The sequence below is a fragment of the Tenrec ecaudatus genome, chromosome 7 (genome assembly GCF_050624435.1).
Source record: "Tenrec ecaudatus isolate mTenEca1 chromosome 7, mTenEca1.hap1, whole genome shotgun sequence".
NCBI classification, from domain to species: Eukaryota; Metazoa; Chordata; class Mammalia; order Afrosoricida; family Tenrecidae; genus Tenrec; species Tenrec ecaudatus.
Window position 1 is genome coordinate 31737984 of NC_134536.1, and position 8290 is coordinate 31746273.

Sequence of the window (8290 nt, forward strand, 5' to 3'; positions counted from 1 at the left end):
TAAACAGAGGGAAGGCATTTTGTCCAAGTAGTTGGAGATACACCATTTAAAGCAACTGAATCTCCCGTTCTCATTTTTATTGCCTATTCCAAACACCACATGCCACCCCTTCACTCCCCCCACCCCAGCCAAGGTATAGTCCCTAGAACTGTGTCATCAAACCCTTATTACCATTTCATAAAGCTAAAGAGTAAATGGAGAGATACACATTCAATGCATTCAACCACTAACTGAAAGTTGACAATGGGAAATTCAAGTCCAGACAGAGAAGAAAGTCCGGGCAATCTGCTTGCAGGCAGCCAGCTGTTGACCGCACTGTGGGAACACCGTTCCACTCTGCCGCATGGGAGGTCGCTGTGGGTCCAAATCGACTCCAAGGCCATTGGTTTGGCGACTACATACAACTTTACAGAGTAAGCGGGAAAATCTGACCCAATGAATTTCCTTTATATCCACCTAAATGTCATCCCACCGAAGCACATTTGCCTCTAAGCATTTATCTGTGTGGGAGTAGTAGGGGAGAAGGTGGGGCTACGATAATGGAAAGATCCAGTAGATGGAGCTGAGAGAACTAGCATTCTGTCTAACTAATATTGTACGTTTTTAAATAGGTCTACTCGAACGCAGGTTTCATTTCTAACCTGCATTTCTCTCCTCCTTAAGACAAATCTGCGCACCGAGCTACAATCAGATCTCCAAGGGAGATCGTGTGTTCAGAAATCACTAATAAAAGTATCTGAAATGAAGGGGCATTTCCATTGCGCAGGCCCAGTGGTGAGCACTTGATTTGCCTTGTTTTAACTAAACACCTCAAAAGAGGTAGGTGTTATTATCATCGCTGTCTTACGTAGGAGAAGAGGGGTCCTACAGCGCTGCAGCAACCTGTGGGGAGGTCGTCCAGCCAGCGAACAGGGCAGTGGCACTCAAAGCTTGGTCTCCTTGACTGCAGCCTACCTTTGTCCCCACTGGAGCCCCAGTGAATTGGGTGGAACAATGACACTTCCTGAATTGGGGGACACTCTCTCTGGGTTAGTAAGGAGACCAATTTATCAAAGGAACAATGGGCTGTAGCTAATATCTTAACCATTTAGGTTGCTATTACAGAAATACCACAGTTAAACAGCTTTAATAAGCAGACGTTTGTTGCACAGTTTAGAATTGGCTAGAACTTCAAATTCAGGGTGCCAGCTCTAAGGGAAGCCTTTCCCTTTGCCAACTCTGGGGCAAAGTCCTTGTCTCCCATCAACAATGTCCCTCGGAATCTCTGTGTGTCTTGGCAGTCATTTCCTGTGGGTTTCCAAGGTTCTCAGTGCAGGGAACCGGCTTCCCATGATGCTCTCTGCTTTCTTTTCTCTGCAACACGGAGATTCCTCCCTGGCTGCTTGCTTCTTTCTCCGTATAACCCTGGTAGGTGTTGCGAGACACACGCCAAGGAAATTCTGCTCACATTGGATCAGGGTTGTGACCAGAGTACGGGTGTTGCAACCAACACACCCTTGTCCTCGAAGACTCGACTGGGATGATTACATCATTACCTAACTATCAACGTATGTGACCCAGGACAGCCAAACCACTGAGGTGCATGGCCCAACCCAGTTGACACATGTCTTTTTTGGGGGGAGAACACTATTCAATCCATGACAGAGAGACAAACTAATACCCAGCTGAAAATGTGGAAGAACCAAGGAATATCTGCCAGAAACAAGCTGGCTGGGAGGTGCAAAGCAGGACTTAGAACTTGGCTCATGTGGATTCATACGCACATGAAAATGCCTACTGCCATGGAGTCTGTTCTGATAGGATTTCCTAAGCAGTCAGTGCTTACTGAAACAGAGACTCTTGTTTTTCGTGTAGGGAGCAGTGAGTGGGTTTGAACCACCAGCCTTGCTGTCAGCAGTCCAGCGCTTACCAGACAGCGATCACCAGGGATCCTCGTTAAAATATAGATTCTGATTCAGTGCAAAAAGAATGCAAATTCACTGCCAACGAGTTGATTTCCAATCACAGTAATTCTGTGGGGGAAAGTAGAACTGCCCCTGCGGGTCTCTGAGACTGTGAATCTTTCCAGGAGTAGCAAGCCTCCTATTCCTTCTGTGAGGCAGCTGGTGGTATGGAACTGCTGATTTTGTGGTTAGCCACCCATTGCTAACCCACCACCTCCCCCCAGGGCTCCTCAATGCAAATTCTCAGCAAGGCTTCTCTTTGGAATGAAGCCTGGGTTCCAAGACCATTTGTTTGCTTGCGTTTGTAAGTAAAGGGAAGTTAATAGGCACTTAAAAGTTTTGTCCTCCGAGCAAATGGGCTAAACACTCCCTTCTTAGTCTGGTTCACATTAAAATTTGCTTTCTGCCAGACACCACCCAGAGGTTGGCTGGCTCGGTCACTCCCCTGGAGAGATACAGATTGGTGATTTAAAGTGGTGAGTACGCAATGCATCTGCCTTCCCAGTCTGGACCGGGGTTGTGTGGCTGTTTCCCATTTGTTTCTAAGGGAATCGAAGACTGCAGTGTCCAGCGTCTCTCCTTCTCCCTCTCTCGACTGTAGGCGTGAAAGGATGCAAGTCTACCCCTGCCGGCAACAGGTGCAGCGTGGGGAGAACACCGTCGCACAGATAACAGGCATGCATATGTCTGGTGGGTTTAATTAGACACAGTGCCCATTAACAATTTCTGCAGATGTTCACATTACATCAGCTGAGCTCATTTTCTCACACTCTTCTGTTCAGCCTATTTTCTCTTTCCCAAGTGTACCTACTCTCTCCTTAATCTTGTGATGCTCACATGCAAGCAAGCTTCCTTCTGCTCCTAGAATCCAGAGACTTGATTCATTGGGGCATGCTGAAGAGCTCTGGTTCCTAGTAGATGCTTAGACCTCATTATACAACGCACACCGTTCCTAGCCTGGGCCTTTTCTGGAGGGCAGGGGAAATTCTGGCTCTGCCCGCCTCTGACAATCCAGCATCTGACACAGAAGAAAATGTGCACACTGGGGTCTCTGAGCCACGTTGGACCATCCAAACAAAATAATGAGAAGACTGTTGGATTGAACTGCATTTGCACAAGTACTTTCCTAACTAAATTATTGGCCCTGGAAAGCCGATGCTTTTTTGTATTTTGAGAAATGCAAATTATTTCCCAAAGATGTCTTAGCTGGGAGTTTCTACTCCTATAAAAAGTTACTGCCTCAGAAGCTCAGTGGGCAGTTCTACTCTGTCCGATGGGATTGCTCTGTGTCAACATCAACTCCACGGCAGCGGGTTTTGAGCTCATGGCCTCCCATATACAACAGTACAAAACGTTGCCTGGTCCAAGGTGAGTCCCATGACAGGATAGAAATAGGACCCCTGTGACCTACAAGATTTTCAGTGGATGAGGTTTGGACGTTGATTACCAGGCCTTTCTTTCTCGTGCACGTTGGTCCACAAACTCCGCTTGGACCTGTTGAGCATCAGGGCAGCACCCAAATCACCATGGGTGGGCGGTGACTGTGCATGAGGTGCGCGGGCCAGGATTCAAACCTCGTGCTTTCTGATGGGCACACAGAATCACCTCTGCCCCAATTGAGGCTATCTGCATGGTTTAAGCACCCACGGGAGAGAAGACACAGGGAAGGACTGAGGAAACCAGGTCAGGTCACTTCACCCTTCTGGGCTTCCTTTGTAATGATGGGGAAGGCAGGGTTTTTTGTTGGGGTCTGCTTTTACAGTTCCTTCTAATTCAATAGTTTTATTGTGTTCTTATTATTATTTTGTAATTGAATTTTTATATTGCATGGTGCAAGATCACTAACCACACCCACCCAGAGGAGCCTGGAAAGACAGGTCTGGGGGTGTGCTTTTGAAAGGTCACAGCACGTGAATACCAGCCAGCCACTGAACTTCACAGATGGTGAGTCTCTTAACTCTCACGCCAGCCTGCCAGACAGACAGGATCATTACTTCGATCTAACAAAACCCACTCCCCACTAGGAAGGTTTTAAAATGATACCCCTAAAATAAAAATCCATCTACAACCAAACAGCATTGATACCAGCTCTAAATTGGGCTGGCTGGGATGTGCCCTCATGACTGTCAGAACCTCAGAGACCTCCACAGAGGCTGGGTGTATCGGACCAATTCAGAGCAGCAGAGCGCCAGAGCAGATAAGACCTTCTGATTTTTCCTGTGCCCTCTGATCTCTTTTCGTTAGCTGTGCACAAGCTGATTATTGGGAAATCTAGGAAAAGTTTCTATTAAGGAGGCACATACATCTATAAATAGCACTATACAACCCCCCCAAAAAACCCAAACCCCACTGCCATTGAGTCAAGCAAGCCTAATGATTCGAGGGATGCATAAACTCCAAAGAAAACATCCTAGATAGTTCAGCTAGTCCTTCCTTGTGCCTGTATGCTAGCTACCACTTGTTATTAGAAGTTTTAAGATGGTATAAAATCTCACTCCTAAACCAATCGGACACTCAGGTTCCCCTTTAGTTTACCCAGCAGCACACAAGACAGCCGGCTTCTCGTGTCAAACTGGAACTGGCTGGAGCTGGCTGGCGGATGGTGTTGACAGATGTAACACACTGACAGGACAAATGTGTTTTTATTTTGCACGAATAAATATGCACATTGCGTCGAGTCTAGTAAATGGATTCCCAGAGCCCCACAGAAATCATCAGAATTAAAAGAGCAGAGAGTGTTTTCCGTGAGCCAACATAGAGAGGTGAACGCTATTAGTGCAGGAGAGTGCATGCAGTTCAAGAGACTGAAATAGGAAAGCCATGTCACACCTCAGGCCATGAAGAGGATGGTTAAAGGAAACTCTCCGGAGCCCCCCAAAATCCCCAGCATGTGCAAACCATGGCTGGTGAAGAGATTTCATTTTTCTTTCATAGACACCGAGGGAGCGCTGGGAGGGCGATGAGTTCCGCTGTGGGCTACTAACCTCACAGGTCGAAACCGCCAACCCCTCTGAGATGAGGCATTCGACTCCCATAAAGAGTTACAGCCTCAGAAGCCCACAGGGGCAGTTCTACTCTGTCTTATAAGGTCCTTGTGAGCTGGAATTGACTCGATAGCCGTGCGTGTTTTGGGGTTTTTTGAAGGCCAGGTGGGACTAATTGAATATGTCAACATGTATTTCTTTTCCTATCTGATTTCTCAAAATTTGATCTTTTTTCAAGAGTCACAACTAGAAACTGAATTAAGTGTTGGCAACAAGAAGACTAGGGCTTCCTTTCATTCGGGAAATGATCCTTTTTAAAAATCATTTTATTGGGGACTTATACAACTCTTAACACAATCCATACATCCATCCATTGTGAAAAGCACATTTGTATGTTGATTGCCCTCATCATTCTCGAAACATTTGCGAGAATCTCCACTTAAGCCCCTGGCATCAAATCCTCATTTACCCGCTCCCTCCCCGCCACCCCTTCCCTCATAAACCCTTGATAATTTATAAATTATTATTATTGTTCTATCTTGAACGGTCTGATGTCTCCCTTCACCCACTCTTCTGTTGTCCATCCCCCAGGGAGGAGGCTATATGTAGATCCCTGTAATGTAATCGGTTCCCCCTTTCCACCCCATACTCCCGGTATTGCCACTGTCACCACTGGTCCTGAAGGGATTATCCGTCCTGGATTCCCTGTGTTTCCAGTTCTTGTCTGTACCAGTGTCCATTCTCTGGCCTTGCCAGATTTGTAAGGTAGAATTGGGATCATGATAATGGAAGGTGGGGGAAGCATTTAGGACCTAGAGGAAAGTTGTATGTTTCATCGTTGCTACACTGCACCCTGACTGGCTCATCTCCTCCTGATGAGCTTTTTGTAAGGGGATGTCCATTTGCCTACAGATGGGCTTTGGATGCCTACTCTGCACTCCCCCTCATTCACAATGATATGATTTTTTGGTCTTTGATGCCTGATACCTGATCCCTTTGACACCTTGTGATCACACAGGCTGCTGTGCTTCTGCCATGTGGGCTTTGTTGCTTTTAAGCTAGATGGTTGCTTGTTTACCTTCAAGTCTTTAAGAACCTAGAGGCTATATCTTTTGATAGCCGGCCTCCATCAGCTTTCTTCACCATATTTGCTTATGCACCCGCTTTGTCTACAGCGATTGTGTCGGGAACATGAGCATCATAGAATGTCAGTTTAATAGAACTAAATATTGTTGCATTGAGGGAGTACTCGAGTGGAGGCCCATTGTCCGTCTGCTACCTTAATACTAAACCTATAAATATATGCACAGAGATCTACTTCTCCATTGTCATATATATATTTACATATGTACATGCCTTTATTTAGACCTTTATAAATGCCCTTTGCCTCTCAGCTCAGAAATGATCCTTTATGAGGTAGGACCGGAACATGGGTTTTACAGAGAATGCCTTTCTTTATAATAATAAAAAAAAGTACTTGGTTTTCTGAGTTTTCTAAATAAAGCCTCATAAATGCACAGTTATCTGCACACCCACTTAGTAGGTGATGACTACCATTTTTAGTCAAATTAACTCATTCTGGAAATAGCTTTTAAGCATAAGAGGCTTTTAAAGCTTGCGAACTAGTCTACATCCAAGTGCAAGGTTATGATTGTTATCCATCTTTAGAGGTAGCGTGGGCCACACAAACACATTTTGCAGTCATGTAAATGTCACCATCAAAATACAAAACGGTTTTCTCTTTCAGCCACTTGGAAATTTGCCTTAAAATGTGCACTTGATAGCCCTGCCGTCTGAAGCAGAGGATACTGAACATAGTTCTATTATTTAACTTTTTCTTGATAATTTTGGAGTTTTCCTTCCAATGCATAATATTTATTAATTTTTAATGCAGGGCTGTAATTCTGTCCAGCTATTTCCCTTTCTGTGGAACAGAATGTCAATTGTCACATCGCCTGCCCTTCAACAGGGATCCTCTCTCCCTCATTTCCCTGCTGAGATGTGGCTTGTGACCAAGAAACTCCCACTGAAAACAAAAGACAAAGAGACACAAAGAAATTCTAAGAAAAACAAAAGAAAGCAAACAAAAAACCTTAAGTATGTAGCCGTAGGGCAAAATATTTGTAAAAATACTTAAGGACCAATGGACACTTGTACTGACATTGCTGCTGTCCTGGAGTGAACGGCTTCCTTCCATCTGACCCTAGAAAAGGGCACGGCTCCAGTCATCACAGTTCTTAGAGACCATAACCCAGGGCGTGTCTGATGCATGAAGATCATAATCTCTAATAGGAAGACACGTAATTATGGTCCTGTGGCTTCTTTTATGGCTGCAACACAAAAGTCTCTGGAAGGCCACCCTGCATTATGTCCACCTCCTCTGGTGGGATTCCACGATTCCCATCACAGCCCCAGCAGAAAGGAGGCCATCCAGCCATCCCAGGCTTCCCTGGGAGTGGACAGTCTGGGTCCCCACCTGCTCTCCCCAGCCAGTTTTATTTTCATGCTCCACAGTCTCATGCTGGAAAGCAGCCCGCAAACCGGTGCTGGGAAAGCATTGGGCAAAGAATGTCCTTCTTCTGTGGGCGACCCAGAGGTGCCCCAGACTAGGCTGCTGACCTGATCCTGGGAACTGCAGAGGTGGACGCTGGGCTCGAGCTCCGATGCCCTCTGGCTGCCGCAGTGTTGTTCTGTGGCCCCGCCCCACTGAGAGGCTGTCAGCATCCCAGCAGAAAACCATTTTCACTGGAAATCCTGCCTTCTTGTGAGAGGTGGCGCTGGTAGGAAAAGGACATTTTCCGGAAACAGGACCGCTGTTAGTTGATCGGCTTGGGAAATGATGCAGTGCCTCTGTCTGCCAGCTACACGTTATTCTGCCCCAGGTTGATTTTCTTTCCCTTTGTTGATTGGAAGTAAAAGATCATAAATTGCCTTCTCCTCCTGACCCAGACAAGAGACATCGCAGGTGATTCGCCTTCTTTTTGTGGAACACGCAACTCAGCACTCCCCTTAGGGCTCACCCCTCTCTTTGCATTGGTGCTACTGGTCATGCCTTACATGGGGGGGGGGGCGGCTGAGAAAATCCTGTTATCTTTTCATTTTTCCAGGAAATTTTTGAAGTAATCCCTCACACACATGCATGGAGAGAGACAGACAGAGAGAGAGAGAGACAGAGAGAGACAGAGAGAGAATGAGTTCATGTATGTGTGTATGGAGAGGTTGGGAGGAGAAGAGAAAGAGAGGGTTGGGTCATACAATTATTGGGCCTCCCAAATCCAGAATTGGTAGGTCAAGGCCCAGGTTGGTGACGTCTCCAGGCTTGCATTCCAAGACTCATGAGTTAGGTACTTGGAAGAATAAGAG